The sequence below is a fragment of the Mus musculus genome, chromosome 1 (assembly GCF_000001635.26).
Source record: "Mus musculus strain C57BL/6J chromosome 1, GRCm38.p6 C57BL/6J".
Lineage (NCBI taxonomy): Eukaryota > Metazoa > Chordata > Mammalia > Rodentia > Muridae > Mus > Mus musculus.
Window position 1 is genome coordinate 59,023,846 of NC_000067.6, and position 19,855 is coordinate 59,043,700.

A 19,855-nucleotide genomic window follows, 5' to 3' on the forward strand; every position below is an offset into this window, starting at 1 on the left:
TAGTCATCTCAGAAGTAAAGACTGGCCAGTATTATGCTACCTTTATTCTTATTTTCCTATTTTTAGTCTGTGTGCCAGCTTGGCTCTGGTTTTATTGAGTCCTCTCTTGCTACTTCTTATGCCTTCATTACATAGGATTTTCCTCTCATTCGCAGCTGGCTTTGCCTTTTCCTTTACCCCACCTCATTCTCTTTAAAATAAAAATATATATACATTTTTAAGTTTATGCATGTTTTGCCCACATGTTTATCTGTGCCCCGTGTTCAGGCATTTCCCACAGAGGCCAGAAGAAGGCATCCCTGGAACTTGAGTTACAGAAGGTTCTGAGCTGCTAGTTTAGGTGCTGGGAATTAAACCTGGGTCATCTACAGGTACATCAAGTATTCTTACCTACTGAGCCATCTCTCCTGCTCTTCATTCTCTTCTATTTCTTAGTTATAAAAACCGTTAACTTTAATAGTCTTTACAGTCCTGGTTTATCCTATTAGCATTCATTCACAGCCACCCCTTTGGGAGGGTGTGAGTACCCAGTTGCTTTTTTTACTGCAGTTTCACTATTTTTTCACTAATTGTTTCACTATTGCTGACTGCCTTCTCTCTTCTACACGCAACAGGAAGCAGCAGTCCAACAGAGGACCGCCACTAAGAAAATACAACACAAAGCAACAACAACAAAAGCATAGGGCAAAACAGACAGGCATATCCATTGCAGCAGATGTACGAGTTATAGTGTAGAAAAACACACAAAAAGAAAGCGCATAGCATCCCAGTAGCTGCAACCAATGATCGCTGTTGAAACACTGAACAAGCAATTTTTTTAAAAGTCAATTTTTAAAAATGACCAATTACTTCAAAAGAGATTTAAACAGATGAATGAAATATTATCACCCAAGGATGAAGATGGCCCTGGTTTTGACAGCTTGGAGCCCAAGACCAGTGGTAGAATAGCCCCTGAAATGACTTACCTGTTATTCACTGATGAAGAGCCCAAGATCTGAAGTTCCACTTCAGTTGTACTTGATACCCACAGCTGCATCATAAGTCACCGTTATTGATATTTAGAGAGTCTTGAATATAAGAAGACAGCCTCTGTCTTTACTGATCACCCTGCTGTGATCACTCCCCATATTCCCAGTGCATTTAGGAGACACTTGCCACTTAAAACATTAGTTATCTCGGGAATTATTATCTGGGGAGTCTTGGGAGGATCAGAGAGCCTGCCTAACCCATAGACAGCAAAACTAAATGTATGAGCAGAGGCCCCTGGTATACAAAGAAAACCTATCAAAGGGAAGACAGTATCTGGTGACTGCAGACACTTGTCCAGTATATATTCAACAATAACATAAACTATAGAAAAGACGTGAATAGAGCCCAGAAGTTCAGCTGAGACCCAGCCAGCCAGCATCTGTGGAATTGGCAATCTCCAAGTTTTGAGAACACAGAAAACTATTCTAATAACACATCCTTTTTCCTCTGACTTGTTGTTGTTATTGTTGTTTGTTTTTTGAAACTTGTCTAACTGTGTAGCTTTGGCTGGCCTGGTAGTCACTGTGAGGCTCAGGCTGTCCTTGAACTCGGGAGAGATCTGTCTGCCTTTGCCCCAGGTGCTAGCATTAAAGGTTGCACCACCATTCTTGGCCCTTCTCTGATTCCTTTGATCCCTCCCACTTTTCTTCTTTTACTGCATTTCTGGCCATATTTCACTTGTAACTATTTTTTTTTCTTTTTCAGTTTTTGTTTCTTGCCTAGTGTTTCCTCCCTCACTCTACATTTAATAGTATTTTTATTTTATCTTGATTATTTTATTCCTGTCTTATATTTACCTAATTTTGCTTTTGAACTTATTGGAAAACATTTTCTTTCTAAATACTTTTTGAATCCTTTGCTGTCCCCCTCCATATTATTATCCTCCACCTTTCTAATTTTCTTTCATCTTCCTTCTCTTCTTCTCTCTTACCCTATCTCCTACCTTTATCTCATTTATTTTCTATTTCCATACTTATTGTAAATAGTTTTGAACCTGATATCAACATCTATAGTAGTTTGCCATTTTCAGTCCTGTGGTCACAAGTGCTGTATGTGCAGCTTTGATTGATCTCAGGCTAAGTGCATTTCTGTATCTTGAATGGTTTCACGCTGCTGCTGTTACATCCATCCTTTTTCTCCACACTAAGTTACAGCAGTGCTGATTGCCAGTTACACAGGTGCTGGTTGCATGGGGTACAGCTGAACTTCAGAACTCTACTCATGGGAAGGCTGCTTAATAAAAAGATGCCTAAGTAAAACCAAAAAAGATATCTAAACCAACAGGTACACAAATTGTAACACAGAAACAGACATTAAAAAATGAAAAAGTAAGACAATATATGCTTCCAAAAGGTCAGAACTCAGCAACTAATGAACTAAAAGAAATACTTAAATATGCAAATTTCAATTGAAGATTTCAAAGTTTGCTGGTAAAATTCGATCAACAATCTTTCTGAAAGCAGACACATGCAAACAGATGATTCAACACAGCACTTGGAGAGCAAAGGAGCAAAGTAGAGAAAGTGGATGAGAAAGTCAGATTATGTGTGAAAAGAATCAAAAACATGAAAGAAAAATTTGACCAGGAAACTGAAACTGTGGGGGACAAAATGATGGAGATGAAAAACTCACTTAAATTTAAAATATAGTGGAAAGCATCCCCACTAGGCCAAACCGAAGAATGTTGGGGACAGAAGACAAGACTGGTGAAATACTACATTCAGATATCAAAAGGGGTGGGAATCTGTGAGCACAACCTAAATGTCCAACAACCCTGGGATCCAACTAAGAGAGCAAACTTAAGAATCTACAGAATAAATAAGGATAAAAACAAAAAGCCACTACAAGCACAGAGGAGCTGCTCAATGACGTCATTACAGAAAATTTCAAAAATCCAAGGGAGAAATATGCATCCAAACACAGGAGCCATTTAGAGTCACTAGATATGACTGAGAAGAACCTCCTACAACACAGTGAAAATGTAAACTACATGAAACACGAAAATAATATTACAAGCTGAAAGGGAAACCACCAATGCCTCTCTAGAGGCAAACATGACAACAATATCCTATCTCATCAGCAACACAAAAATCTGGAACTCATGGCATGGTATAGTTCACTGTGAAAGTAAATGCCTGCCAACCAAGAGTACTATATCTAACAAAGCTATTTTTAAAAAGTGATGGAGAAATATGGGCATTTCAAAACCAGCACAAACAAAGGCAGTACCCAACCATGAGGATGACACTGCAGAAGATACTTAAGAGGAACACTCGGCATACAGGGGAAAGAACAATAGCACAGGAAAGAATAAACTCATCAGAGAAATAAAGTAGAAATAGCAAAGAATCATGTCCAACATAGTAACCTGGGAAATTGGGGAGAAAGCAAAGACCAAATAATCCAAAGAAGACAAAACAAGACAACCAACAACAAAAGGAGACATTAAGAAACATCCTTCAATTATGACCATATGTGTGAACAACTTGAAGTCACCAATTAAGAGTCTCAGGCTAGGTGATTGAGGTAAAAAAGTTAGATTCAACTATTGACTGTTTCCAAGGGACACACCTCATCTGTAAAGACAGAGACTAAAAGATCACAAATGCCAGCCCAGGCTACTATACCCGGCCAAACTCTAATTACCATAGACGGGAAAACCAAAGTATTCCACGACAAAACCAAATTCACACATTATCTTTCCAAGAATCCAGCCCTTCAAAGGATAATAACAGAAAAAAAAAAAAAAAAAAACAATATAAGGACAGAAATCATGCCGTAGAAAAAGCAAGAAAGTAATCCCTCAACGAACCAAAAAGAAGACTGCCACAAGAAAAGAATGCCAACTCTAACAACAAAAATAAAAGGAAGCAACAATTACTTTTCCTTAATATCTTTTAATATCAATGGACTCAATTCCCCAATAAAAAGACATAGACTAACAGACTGGCTACACAAACAGGACCCAACATTCTGCTGCTTACAGGAAACCCATCTCAGGGAAAAAGACAGACACTACCTCAGAGTGAAAGGCTGGAAAACAATTTTCCAAGCAAATGGACTGAAGAAACAAGCTGGAGTAGCCATTTTAATATCGGATAAAATCGACTTCCAACCCAAAGTTATCAAAAAAGACAAGGAGGGACACTTCATACTCATCAAAGGTAAAATCCTCCAAGAGGAACTCTCAATTCTGAATATCTACGCACCAAATGCAAGGGCAGCCACATTCATTAGAGACACTTTAGTAAAGCTCAAAGCATACATTGCACCTCACACAATAATAGTGGGAGACTTCAACACACCACTTTCATCAATGGACAGATCGTGGAAACAGAAACTAAACAGGGACACACTGAAACTAACAGAAGTTATGAAACAAATGGACTTAACAGATATCTACAGAACATTTTATCCTAAAACAAAAGGATATACCTTCTTCTCAGCACCTCACGGGACATTCTCCAAAATTGACCATATAATTGGTCATAAAACAGGCCTCAACAGATACAAAAATATTGAAATTGTCCCATGCATCCTATCAGACCACCATGGACTAAGGCTGATCTTCAATAACAGCATAAATAATGGAAAGCCAACTTTCACGTGGAAACTGAATAACACTCTTCTCAATGATACCTTGGTCAAGGATGGAATAAAGAAAGAAATTAAAGACTTTTTAGAGTTTAATGAAAATGAAGCCACAACATACCCAAACCTATGGGACACAATGAAAGCATTTCTAAGAGGGAAACTCATAGCTCTGAGTGCCTCCAAGAAGAAACTGGAGAGAGCACACACTAGCAGCTTGACAACACATCTAAAAGCTCTAGAAAAAAAGGAAGAAAATTCACCCAAGAAGAGTAGACGGCAGGAAATAATCAAACTCAGGGGTGAAATCAACCAAGTGGAAACAAGAAGAACTATTCAAAGAATTAACCAAACGAGGAGTTGGTTCTTTGAGAAAATCAACAAGATAGATAAACCCTTAGCTAGACTCACTAGAGGGCACAGGGACAAAATCCTAATTAACAAAATCAGAAATGAAAAGGGAGACATAACAACAGATCCTGAAGAAATCCAAAACACCATCAGATCCTTCTACAAAAGGCTATACTCCACAAAACTGGAAAACCTGGATGAAATGGACAAATTTCTGGACAGATACCAGGTACCAAAGTTAAATCAGGATCAAGTTAACGATCTAAACAGTCCCATATCCCCTAAAGAAATAGAAGCAGTTATTATTAGTCTCCCAACCAAAAAAAAAGCCCAGGACCAGACGGGTTTAGTGCAGAGTTCTATCAGACCTTCAAAGAAGATCTAATTCCAGTTCTGCACAAACTATTTCACAAAATAGAAGTAGAAGGTACTCTACCCAACTCATTTTATGAAGCCACAATTACTCTGATACCTAAACCACAGAAAGATCCAACAAAGATAGAGAACTTCAGACCAATTTCTCTTATGAATATCGATGCAAAAATACTCAATAAAATTCTCGCTAACCGAATCCAAGAACACATTAAAGCAATCATCCATCCTGACCAAGTAGGCTTTATTCCAGGGATGCAGGGATGGTTTAATATACGAAAATCCATCAATGTAATCCATTATATAAACAAACTCAAAGACAAAAACCACATGATCATCTCGTTAGATGCAGAAAAAGCATTTGACAAGATCCAACACCCATTCATGATAAAAGTCTTGGAAAGATCAGGAATTCAAGGCCCATACCTAAACATGATAAAAGCAATCTACAGCAAACCAGTAGCCAACATCAAAGTAAATGGAGAGAAGATGGAAGCAACCCCACTAAAATCAGGGACTAGACAAGGCTGCCCACTTTCTCCCTATCTTTTCAACATAGTACTTGAAGTATTAGCCAGAGCAATTCGACAACAAAAGGAGATCAAGGGGATACAAATTGGAAAAGATGAAGTCAAAATATCACTTTTTGCAGATGATATGATAGTATATATAAGTGACCCTAAAAATTCCACCAGAGAACTCCTAAACCTGATAAACAGCTTCGGTGAAATAGCTGGATATAAAATTAACTCAAACAAGTCAATGGCCTTTCTCTACACAAAGAATAAACAGACTGAGAAAGAAATTAGGGAAACAACACCCTTCACAATAGTCACAAATAATATAAAATATCTTGGCGTGACTCTAACTAAGGAAATGAAAGATCTGTATGATAAAAACTTCAAGTCTCTGAAGAAAGAAATTAAAGAAGATCTCAGAAGATGGAAAGATCTCCCATGCTCATGGATTGGCAGGATCAACATTGTAAAAATGGCTATCTTGCCAAAAGCAATCTACAGATTCAATGCAATCCCCATCAAAATTCCAACTCAATTCTTCAACGAATTAGAAAGGGCAATCTGCAAATTCATCTGGAATAACAAAAAAACCTAGGATAGCAAAAACTCTTCTCAAGGATAAAAGAACCTCTGGTGGAATCACCATGCCTGACCTAAAGCTTTACTACAGAGCAATTGTGTTAAAAAACTGCATGGTACTGGTATACTGACAGACAAGTAGACCAATGGAATAGAATTGAAGACCCAGAAATGAACCCACACACCTATGGTCACTTGATCTTCGACAAGGGAGCTAAAACCATCCAGTGGAAGAAAGACAGCATTTTCAACAATTGGTGCTGGCATAACTGGTTGTTATCATGTAGAAGAATGCGAATCGATCCATACCTATCTCCTTGTACTAAGGTCAAATCTAAGTGGATCAAGGAACTTCCCATAAAACCAGAGACACTGAAACTTATAGAGGAGAAAGTGGGGAAAAGCCTTGAAGATATGGGCACAGAGGAAAAATTCCTGAATAGAACAGCAATGGCTTGTGCTGTAAGATCGAGAATTGACAAATGGGACCTCATGAAATTCCAAAGCTTCTGCAAGGCAAAAGACACCGTCAATAAGACAAAAAGACCACCAACAGATTGGGAAAGGATCTTTACCTATCCTAAATCAGATAGGGGACTAATATCCAACATATATAAAGAACTCAAGAAGGTGGACTTCAGAAAATCAAATAACCCCATTAAAAAATGGGGCTCAGAACTGAACAAAGAATTCTCACCTGAGGAATACCGAATGGCAGAGAAGCACCTGAAAAAATGTTCAACATCCTTAATCATCAGGGAAATGCAAATCAAAACAACCCTGAGATTCCATCTCACACCAGTCAGAATGGCTAAGATCAAAAATTCAGGTGACAGCAGATGCTGGCGTGGATGTGGAGAAAGAGGAACACTCCTCCATTGTTGGTGGGATTGCAGGCTTGTACAACCACTCTGGAAATCAGTCTGGCGGTTCCTCAGAAAATTGGACATAGTACTACCGGAGGATCCAGCAATACCTCTCCTGGGCATATATCCAGAAGATGCTCCAACTGGTAAGAAGGACACATGCTCCACTATGTTCATAGCAGCCTTATTTATAATAGCCAGAAGCTGGAAAGAACCCAGATGCCCCTCAACAGAGGAATGGATACAGAAAATGTGGTACATCTACACAATGGAGTACTACTCAGCTATTAAAAAGAATGAATATATGAAATTCCTAGCCAAATGGATGGACCTGGAGGGCATCATCCCGAGTGAGGTAACACATTCACAAAGGAACTCACACAATATGTACTCACTGATAAGTGGATATTAGCCCCAAACCTAGGATTCCCAAGATATAAGATACAATTTGCTAAACACATGAAACTCAAGAAGAATGAAGACTGAAGTGTGGACACTATGCCCCTCCTTAGAATTGGGAACAAACACCCATGGAAGGAGTTACAGAGACAAATTTTGGAGCTGAGATGAAAGGATGGACCATCTAGAGACTGCTATATCCAGGGATCCACCCCATAATCAGCATCCAAACGCTGATACCATTGCATACACTAGCAAGATTTTATCGAAAGGACCCAGATGTAGCTGTCTCTTGTGAGACTATGCCGGGGCCTAGCAAACACAGAAGTGGATGCTCACAGTCAGCTAATGGATGGATCACAGGGCCCCCAATGGAGGAGCTAGAGAAAGAACCCAAGGAACTAAAGGGATCTGCAACCCTATAGGTGGAACAACATTATGAACTAACCAGTACCCCGGACCTCTTGACTCTAGCTGCATATGTATCAAAAGATGGCCTAGTCGGCCATCACTGGAAAGAGAGGCCCATTGGACACACAAATTTTATATGCCCCAGTACAGGGGAACGCCAGGGCCAAAAAGGGGGAGTGGGTGGGTAGGGGAGTGGTGGTGGGTGGGTATGGGGGACTTTTGGTATAGCATTGGAAATGTAAATGAGCTAAATACCTAATAAAAAATGGGAAAAAAAAGAATGAATTTATGAAATTCCTAGCCAAATGGATCGACCTGGAGGGCATCATCCTGAGTGAGGTAACACATTCACAAAGGAACTCACACAATATGTACTCACTGATAAGTGGATATTAGCCCAAAACCTAGGATACCCAAGATATAAGATACAATTTGCTAAACACATGAAACTCAAGAAGAATGAAGACTGAAGTGTGGACACTATGCCCCTCCTTAGAATTGGGAACAAAACACCCATGGAAGGAGTTACAGAGACAAAGTTTGGAGCTGAGACGAAAGGATGGACCATCTAGAGACTGCCATATCCAGGGATCCACCCCATAATCAGCTTCCAAACACTGACACCATTGCAAACACTAGCAAGATTTTATCGAAAGGACCCAGATGTAGCTGTCTCTTGTGAGACTATGCCGGGGCCTAGCAAACACAGAAGTGGATGCTCACAGTCAGCTAATGGATGGATCACAGGGCTCCCAATGGAGGAGCTAGAGAAAGTACCCAAGGAGCTAAAGGGATATGCAACCCTATAGGTGGAACAACAATATGAACTAACCAGTACCCCGGAGCTCTTGACTCTAGCTGCATATGTATCAAAAGATGGCCTAGTCGGCCATCACTGGAAAGAGAGGCCTATTGGACATGCAAACTGTATATGCCCCAGTACAGGGGAACGCCAGGGCCAAAAAAAAAAATGGGAATGAGTGGGTAGGGAAGTGGGGGGGAGGGTATGGGGGACTTTTGGGATGGCATTGGATATGTAATTGAGGAAAATATGTAATAAAAACATTAATTTAAAAAAACTGGATGAAAAGGTGGGGAAGTCAAATAAAACCTCAGAGGTAGAGCCAGGCGTGGTGGTACACGCCTTTAATCCTAGCACTTGGGAGGCAGAGGCAGGCGAATTTCTGAGTTTGAGGCCAGCCTGGTCTACAGAGTGAGTTCCAGGACAGCCAGTGCTATACAGAGAACCCATCTCAAAAAAAACAAGAAAAAAAAAAACAACAACAAAACCAACCAAACAAACAAAAAACAAACAAACAAACTCAGAGGTAAATCTTCACGTACAGATGTGAAGAGAGAACCTCAGTCATTGAAGACAAGGTAGATACCTCAGTCAAAGAAAATGTTAAAACAAAATTCAGGCACAAAACATCTCAGAAATATGGGAGACTATGAAAAGGCCAAATTTATGAAGAATAAGACTAGAGAGAGGAGGAGAAACCCAGGTCAAAGGCACTGAAAATATTTTCAACAAGACCAGAAGAAAACTTTCCTAACCTACAGAAGGAGGTGCTGATCAAGGTCCAGGAAGCATGCAGCACACCACATAGACTGGACCAGAAAAGGGGCTCCCCACAGCATACAATAATCAAACCACAGACTGCACAGAGCAGAGAATATAAAAAGCTGCAAAGGAAAAAGTCCAAGTAACATTTAAAGGCGGATCTACTAGAATAACACTTGGCTTCTCAGTGGAGACTGTAAAAGCCAGAAGGGCCAGTATGGATATGTTCTATAAACTCTAAGAGGTCACAGATGCCAGCTAAGACCACTATGCTCACCAAAACTATCACAATAGATGGGAAAAAAAAAACATGACAAAGCAATTTAAGTAGTATCTATCTACAAATCCAGCTCTATAAAAGGCTTCTATAAAGAAGGAAAACTTTAATCTGCAGAGGTAACCTCACCCATGAAAACACAAGGAATAAATAATTTCATTCAAGGAAGAGGGGAAATCCACACCACAATAATGAAATAAAAGGAATCAATATAAAGTATTCATTGATAACTCTTAACATTAACAGCCTCAATTCCCTAATGAAAAAAGACACAGACTAACAGATTGAATTAAAAAAAAAAAACAATAACAAGATCCATCCTTCTGCCACACCCAAGAGCCACATGTTAACATTAAGAATAGCTATCAGGTCTGAGTAAAAGGATAAAAGAATTTATTCCAAGCAATTGGACCAAAGAAGCAAGCAGGTGTAGCCACTTTAAAGTCTGAAAAAAAGAAATAGACTTCAAACCAAAACTATCAGGAGGGATAGGGATGAGCACTACATTCTCCTCAAGGGAAAAGCCTGCCAAGAAGATATTGCACATCTAAACATCCATGCACCAAACACAAGGGCATCTATGTTTATAAAAGAAGCATTGCTTCATCTAAAACCACATCTTGACCTTCTTGCAATGATAGTGAACACTCTATTCTACCATAAGACAGGTAGGTAGGCCATCCAGACAAAAACTAAACAGAAATTCCGGAGTTAAGTATTGTCACCAATCAAATGGATCTACCCTCTTGGAGGCTCATGGAACTTCCTTCAAAAGTGACTACATATTTGGACACAAAGCAAGCCTCAACAGACAGAAGAATACTGAAATAACACCTGCAGCCACCATATATTAAAGCCAAATATCAGCGAAAGTAACTTTATACATTTATGGAAACTGAACAACTCAGGACTGAATGAAAAATGGGTCAAGACATAAATTAAGGAAATTAAAAAACTTTTAATTTCCTCAGCATAAAACCAGAAAAGCTAAATCTGATTTTTAAAAAATTGGGGAGTAGTTTTGAACTCATTGGCACAGGAAAGTAGTTTTGGAACAAGACACCTGTAGTGCAGGCACAAAAATCATAAAGTGGGACCTTCTGAAACTGAAACACTTCTTTATGGCAAAGGGGACCATTCAGGCAAAGCAGCAGGCTATTGGATTAGAAAGAATTTTTGCCAATTACACATCTGATAGAAGGGTGATATCTAAAATATATCAAGAATTTTTTTTTAAAACCCTGGACATCAAGAAATCAACACAATTAAAAATGTGGTACAGATATGAGAATTCTCAAAAGATGAAATACAAATATCTAAGTAGTACGTAAAGAGTTGTTCAATATTCTTAATTATCAGGGAAATGCAAATCAAAGCCACTATGAATTTTATCTTACACCAGTCAGTTTGACCAAGATTAATAAAACAAATGACAGCTCATATTGGCAAGGGTAACACTCAGCATTACCTCTTGGATGCTCACCTCAGGGCTCTATCAGCATTTGACAAAAACCTGCATCACTGTGCATACCATTGCAGCTATCCTATTACAGTAGTCAGAAAATGGAACTGGTCAAGAGGCCCATCAACAAGTACGTAAAGAAAGTGTGGTACATATACACATAATGGAACCTTATTCATTCACAAGCTAAAATGAACCCATGGCATTCGCAGGAAAATGGTTGGAACTGGAAATTGTTTCTGCTAGATCCAATAAGACAGGCTCAGGAAGACACGTATCACATGTTTTCTCTCATACACAGAATCTAGATTAAAAATCATCTGCATATAAAAAATGCTAAGTAAAAGCCAGAAACAAAATACTATATAGCCATATAGCTTTGTTTATATTAAGTATTCAGAAAGGATAGATCCTTAGAAACAACACAGATTGGTAATTTTCAGGGCCTTCGGGGGAGGAGCAAATGCATGGATAAGGCTGTTTTCTTAGCTGAAATAATTCCCACAGAGGGCTGAGGGATGGGGCTTTCTTCTAGAAGCATGCCACCAGATCAGGATGAAGTCCTTCATTCCTAAAGGTAGACACCCACAAAAGTCTATCTCTTGTGCTTTGAAAACCCATTTCCTGTGTGTGTACTGAAAACAGATCCTCTGGGATTCCCAGGGGTCTCTCTTCCTAGGCGAGATCTAGAACATTAGTGAAGTAACTAGAGCTCCCACAAGTGCAGCTGCTTTCAAGTCAGCAGTCAACACTCTCCGTTGCTAGCTGTTTTAATTTCACTAGCCTTCATCTCACACCATCTCATCTTCATGGCTTCAAGGAATTCTGGGACAAGGTAAGTAGCTGCTCTGTTATCAAATTTTGAGCATGGATTCCTGGGCATCAAAGTATATCTCCTCTATGTCTCACATTTCCCTCCAAGCACAACTGCCCAGAATGCTCAATCTCATTGCACTGACATCTAAAATGGCTACTAATTCCCATGCCTGCTGGTACTTTGTCATAGTAGAATTGCCTAAGCAGTGGTCATAATTTATAGTTTAATGGATCTCTTTTTTCATCTCCTGATGAGAATGTCCTCCATTTGGGGACTAAGAACTTTAAACCTATAGCATCTAGAGTCCTGGGATAGTAAAAATTATCCAGATAATGGGTTGCCAGATGAAATACAGGAAGTTCAATTAAACTGACTTTCAGGTAAACAATATATTAAAAGTATGTCCCAAATATTGGATGAGACAAATTGTTCATCTGAAGCACAGCCAGATTTCTCATTTCTATATTCTAATTCTATGACAGCCCTACCAAGTGAGCCACTAGGAATGATCCTAAGTGGCTACTTTTGTTTTCTTTCTGAGGCTCATGTACTCTACTGATGGGAATTACACATGTATATACAGAACAGTGTACCTGGCAAGGTAGAGTCTATGAATTGTCGCTGTACAGTCTGGACAGGTCATTTCACAACTCATCACTCACTATGTTTTTAAAGATAAGGTCTCAGGTAGCTCACGGTCACCTCTAAAGTGCTTTGTAGTTGAGTATGACCTTGAACTTTTTATCTTCCTGCTTCAGGCTTCAGTGAGTAACGAGAATATAGACATGGTGCCCACTTCGGTACCTTCTTTACCATCAATTGGGTCTGATTAAATGTTATATATCATGAGATACTAGATCACACCCTGCAAGTGATATCAATGATGATGAGTCCAATAGGAATTAAGGGAAAATCCATTCTTAAAATATTATTTGTATGTGTTAAAATAAATTATCAATACTTTCAAAGGGGGAAAGGTTCTCAAATAATCAACCCATGTCTGGTGACCAGCCATGTCCTTCAAGAGACAATATGGTCTTGAGGGGTTCAGCATTGCTCATTGCTGCTGGCAGATCAGATATCAGACAGAGTTAGCAGCTAAATCAACATTGGTAAATAAGAATTGGGACTGCTGAGCACCTGCAAATCTCTGTTGCAGACACACTTACTACTTCATTACTTCATCTATCGTGCCATTCTTGCAGAATCTGGTGATAGAAGGTAGGTGGCATTAGCTGGCTATCTTTTGTGTAGCTGGCTACTCAATAGCTCTCCCATGGTAGACAGTTGCTAAATCCATTACCCTCAGACTTTGTGCCCATTCCACTGTGTCCCATCTGTATGTCTCTACTTCCAGACTCCTTGAATTTTGACTTCTAATATTTTTTTCTCCAAGACTTCCTAATTGGCTGGCCAGGATATTTGTCACTACTCACAGGTTTTTATATAGTGAAACCTCACTAAATTCACAATAGTATTTGCCACTGAGTCAAGAATAGTAAACGAAATCAAGACACTGGAGATAAAGGAAACTTGAATGTTATGTAATTTTATTTATTTTTATTTTTAAAAGACTCATAAGAATAGAGAAATGGAAATAATATATTATGTTCTCTTAGGACTTTATCATATAAAAAGACTCAGGAACCCCACAGCCCCATGATTACTGCCATCAGCACACCCAGGCATAGTGGGAAAAGTGCCCATATAGAAGACTGAAGAGTTCTTTGTGGCGTTGGGATGGCAACTCGGTAGTAAAATGCTTGCCTCACAGCACAAGAGTGTTAATTCAGTCCTCAAACCCCAATAAAAATTCTGGACATAATGGTGTGCACTTGTAATCCTAGCACTGGGAAGGCAGCAACAGACGGGTCCTTTGGGCCTGTTCGCCAGCCAGCCCAGCCTACTTGATGATTTCTAGGACAATGAGAGGCTTTGTCTCAAAGGAGGTAGATGTTCCTAAGTGACATCCGAGGCTATCATCTGACTCCTACACATACATGCACACAGGCATACATAAGCTTTTGTACACAATCCTCCACACACATGTGCATGAGTATATATACACAAAAATTTAAAGAGGCATAATGTTGTGCCAAATATGTAACTTTTAATAAATTTTTGGGCAGTCAAGTATGACATATTTTGCCTAGAAAATACAATTTCCAAGGCTCTGTCAAACAAACAACTTAATTTTTTCTTTTTCTTTCTATTCCTGTGAAAAGAATGAGATTTTTTTCCATTTGCCAGAACATGAAGTAGCCTAAAATACATTGTTTTAAATGTGTCTAATCCAGACACAAAGAAAGGTATCATATGATCGCACTTGATGTGAAATCTAAAAATTAAAAATTCTAATTATACAGAAATAGAGAACAAAACAGCATTTATGAGGATGGAACATGCATATGCAAGCACAGGATTTAAAGTAGTAGATATGAACAATTGACTTGGTAGAAATCTAAAGTACAACATACGAAATAAATACAAATAAAATTATACTGCAGGGGCCAAACAGATGACTCAGTGGGTTAGAGCATGTAGCTCCTCCTGAGTGAAGACGGAAGGCATGCTCCTCCTGAGCTTAGGAGGAGACCTCCAACGTTCACCCCCAAAGTGACACATTTCCGCCAACAAGAACACACCTCCTAACAGCACTACTCCCTATGGGTCAAGCATATTTAAACCACCACAGTCCACCCCCGAGTTCCCATAGACTTGTTCAAACACATGAGTCAATGGAGGGCCATACCTAACTATAGCAGAATGCAAAATACATTTAGTTCAACTTCAAAAAATCCCCATAGTCTATTACAGTCTCACCAATGCTTAAAGTCCAAAGTTCAAAGTCTTCTGAGATTCACAAAATCTCCTAACTGTAATTCCCTATAAAAATCAAAATGCAAATCACATACTTCCAACATATCATGGCACAAGATACATATTACAGTTCCAAAACATCATAGTAAGGAAATAATGAACCAAATCAAAACCTAAAACTAGCAGGTCAAACTCCAAACTGTGTCTCCATGTCCAGTTTCAAAGTGCTCTTCAGATCTCCAATTCTTTTCATACTGGTTAACTGTTGTTGGCAGATCTAGCATTCAGCAGCAACAAACTTCGTTCTCTTGGGCTGGTTCTACTCCCTGTTAGTAGCTTTCCTCTGCAGGCATCGCATGGCTCTGACATCTTGGCGTATCCAAAGCAACTTCAATGTTACAGCTTCTTGTTCCAATGTCTGGGGATCCACATATGATCTTTTGGGCTCCTCCAAACGGTTTGGGTCATTTCTCCAGCTCTGCCCTCTGTAGTACTCTAGGATCTGGTTGACTCAACTCCAATGCTGCTACTGTTCTTGGTGATCATCCCAAGGTATTGGAATCTCCAATTATCTGAGAGTCTTCTGCTGCAACTAGGTGTCACCAATAGTCTCTCATAGTCTTTCTTCATGGTGCCAAACCTCAATTCCTTTGCATGACCCCTTCATTCCTGGGCCATGACTGTAAATGAAGCTGCACCTTCACCAATGGCCTTCCCTGGCCTCTCACAGTGCCAATTCTCAGCTGCTCTCCTTGACCCCTTCATGCCTTCGAAACCAGTACCACCTGGGTGACTCTTACACATTTCCAAGTTCAGGTGCAGCACAAGGTACAACCTTGGCTATCTCTGGAACACAGCTGCTTTGTGCTCTCAGAAAATAGTTCCCAGAAGATTTCACCTCAGTGATACTGGTCTCTTCTTAATCACCACTAATTTCTTAGCTCCATCTAACCAGCACCAATTGTTCCAGTAGTCCCTTCTATTGTTGTCTCTAAAGCCAGAGCCAATACCTTAAGCTACTGAATTCTGCTTCTTGCTGGAGCTGGAACTTGGCCCCTTGTTCTATGACATTATCATCAACTTTCTGTTTTCTAACTCCTTCACTGCTTAAGTTTGTCTGTCCTGGAACTTGCTCTGTAGATTGACCTTAAACTCAAGAGATCTGCATGTCTCTGTCTCCTGAATGCTGTGATCAAAGGTATGTACCACCATGCCTGGACTTAAGTTTTTCTTTACCTGAATATTGCTCTGTTATAGGCTGACCTTGAACTCAGAGATCTGCTTGCCTCTGTCTCCTGGGATTAAAGGCATGTGCCACCATGCCTGGACCTAAGCTTTTCATTATAGATCTTAAGTTGAAAACTGAGAATAGCCATCACAATCAATTCCTTGTCAATTGGACACATGGTCCTCTCTCCTTATGACCAAATAAAAACAATAATGGGTTATAATAATGCCTAATGTGATAAAACTCTCCCTCATACAAGTGCACATGCTTACGTTTAGCTGGGTAGGATCTTGCCCTGAGGTCGACACTCACTTAATTCCATTTATATCCTTAAACATAGGATTTAGCTTCGTTCTACTTCCTGGTGCCCCTTTCTTCTTGGGGCCATACATTTTTGTATTTTTCCTTTCTAAGCTTGCTGTGCTTGATCAAATCACTCTTCGTGAAAGTAAACCAGAAGACAAAGTCTTCTAGGCTCCAAGATTTCCTTTGTTAATGCAATTAATATAAATCTCTTTACCTTATTAGCTCAGGCAAACTCTTTGGAAAGGATAAAAAGCAACATTCTTCACTAAAACATAAGAACAATTTCCAGAGTTCAAGTCATTTAAAGCACCAATGTCTTCCATATTCCTACTAGGATGGCTCATTAAGCTCCACTTAAAGCACTCCATGGCTTTCCAAATCCAAAGTCTCTAAATCCACATTCCTCCAAACAAAAACATGATCAGGCCTATCACAGCAATACATTGGTCCCTGGTACCAACTTCTGTCCTAGTTAGGATTTCCATTACCATAAAAAAGCACCATAATCAAGACAACTTTTATAAAGACAAACATTTAATTGGAGCTCACTTACAGTTTCAGAGGTTTAGTACATTATCATCATAGAAGGAAGCATGGCAGCATGCAGGCAAACATGGTGCTGGAGGAGTTCAGAGTTTTGCTTTTTGATTCAAAGGCAACCAGGAAGACTGGCATTCTCAGGCAACTAGGAGGAAGCTCTCTTTCACTATGAGTAGCTCCTTCTGAGCATAGGAGGAGACCTCCAAAGCCTACAGTGACATACTTCCTCAAACGAGGCCACACCTCCTAAGAGTACCATTTCCTATGGGCCAAGCATATTCAAACCACCACACCCAGAATCCACAAGATGTTTTACAACTGTCCTAACCCCTGTTCCAGGGGATGTGACACCCTCTTCTGAACTCAACAGGCACAAGGCATGAAACACACACACACACACACACACACACACACACACACACACACACCATTTATATACATAAAGAAAAATAGAAAAAACCTGGATGCCTTTAAAAATAAAATGATACTGCATATGAGATCCATGCTGAGTAGATTTTAGCTACTCTTACCACAAAAAGGTAATTATATAAGTGTATTTAAGTGCCTTACATAGTAACCTTTTTACTTTCTATATGTGTCCCATAACATTATGTTATATACTGTAAACATGTATGATGAAAAACTACATGTAAAGTAATGGCATCCATGTTAATTATCTTAGTTTAATTATTACACATATTTTAAAACCTTATATGCTATAAGCACATAAACATTTTTGTCACCCAAACCTTAATGAGGCGGGAAAACAATCAAATGACAGAAAAGAGAGACTTTTGGTGAGAAAAAAAAAATCACTCAGTGTCTGAGGAATCAAGCACACTTAGCATTGAGGGCTCACTACAATAGAGGGCAGCCAAAGGGCTAGGGGATGGAACCGCTCCAGAAACAACACTGTCAACCAAAAACTGAAGAGATGGCTCAGCGGGTAAGAGCACTGACTGCTTTTCCAGAGGCCCTGAGTTCAATTCCCAGCAACCACATGGTGGCTCACACCATCTGTAATGGGATCCGATGCCCTCTTCTGGTGTGTCTGAAGAGAGCAACAGGGTACTCATATACATAAACAAACAAACAAAAAACATTGTGAGAAATCCATAGTTTTAGATTTAAAACAACGGCAACAAAATCCCACCCCCAAATCAGGTTCACATTTCTTCCCTAAGTGTGAAGGTCAGCTGCATTTCAGTGCATCCAGCACTGTAGATAAAACACAATTTAAGCAGTGGCATCTCTTGGGTTTACTGGAGCTTTCAGCTGACTAGAGTTGAAGCACACAGGTAGTAATAAAAAAAAATTACATGGGTACAAAACCTGAATTTGAGACACTCTCCCCACGACTGTTACAGAGAAACTTTATCTGAAGGCTCTAGAGACACTAACATTCAGTGAAGTCTAAAGGTGGCCTGGGATATTGTATTCCACCATGCCAACCAGCCAAACCCAAAAACATTCACAGGACTTTTGAGTTCATCAGTAGGAAGTGGATCTGATTTTCTGAATCATTTGAAAGCACAGTTTAAAAGGGAGGAATTATGGTAACAAAGACATTATAGAGTTTTGTAATAATGGAGTAAAAAAAAAAAAAAAGCCCAAATGGGGCTTTCTCATTCTTGTTTGCTCAAAATCAAGACAGAAAAGAAATTTAGGTTTATGAGCAAAGTCATACTAAAACTGAAGACCACATAGTAAAAGATGTATAAGCAGGAAATGGGAATGGATCTGAAGGCTCCATAATGAACGCTAACCTCACATAAACACCTACTCAAGCATTCCACAAGTGAAGCGACCATGACCCCAAGGCTAGCTTAGGTGGCTTAACAAGTTTTTCTACCACAGCTGACTAAGGAATGTTGAGTGGAAAAGCAGCCATACCCAGGGAAGAGCACACAGATTAATAGTTGAATACCAAATAGTCAACCCTGAAAACATATATCTAAGTGACACCATACTGACTGAGGTTATATTTAGGAATATATAAATATGCATATCTGTATATAATGACAATTGATGAAAAATAGGCCAGGAATTTTAAAGAAAGAAAGAAGGGGTGTCCTGTGAGAGAGAGAGAGAGAGAGAGAGAGAGAGAGAGAGAGAGAGAGAAAGGGGAAATGATGCAATTATAATCTCAAAAAGTAAAAACAAAATTTTAAAGGAAATTTTTTTTTCTAAAAAATAAGATAAGACACAACCAATAAACAGCAGATAGAATGTTCTGGCTTACAGAATCTCCAAGCAGCAATGTCTAGAAGAGTATTGGATAGACACTCAAGGGTTTCTTCGCTGTTAGCTTCACCATGGGGAAGCTCAAGAGAGGAAATTATGGATATGTATAAACTTAGAGTTCATCAGAACCAAAGGTACAATTGACAAGATAAAAGACCAGCATTTATCCTGGTTAATTATCTGGGTAGACCAGTCTCCAAGTTCAGCAAATTCTAACATCCTGTGGGGTCATCAAATATATTTTAAAAAAAATCTTTAGTATCAAAAAAGAGGCCTCTTTTAAAATCAGATTGTTTTACACTGAAGGAAATTGGTACCCGGTAGACCCATTGTTGTTGCAATCTGCCACACAGCCAAGATGTAGCCTATGAGCCTAAAGACAACATACAGACTAAACACTCTATATGTAAGAAGGAAACGGAGAAAAGAGAGGGAGGAAAGGTTCAATTCTAGCACATATTCCTAAAAAATATTTTTCTAT

General features: G+C 39.3%; 1 protein-coding gene and 1 long non-coding RNA gene across 2 annotated transcripts in view; one reads left to right on the forward strand and one right to left on the reverse strand.

The window, feature by feature from the left end:
- Nucleotides 1–19,855, reverse strand: part of C2cd6 (C2 calcium dependent domain containing 6) — a 97,908-nt gene that overhangs the window by 26,730 nt on the left and 51,323 nt on the right. The gene's annotated exons all lie outside the window — the stretch shown is intronic.
- On the forward strand, nt 12,089–14,055 carry Gm29018. The gene is made up of 3 exons (XR_865449.2): nt 12,089–12,254; nt 13,396–13,457; nt 13,856–14,055. It is a non-coding gene; the product is annotated as a predicted gene 29018 (long non-coding RNA).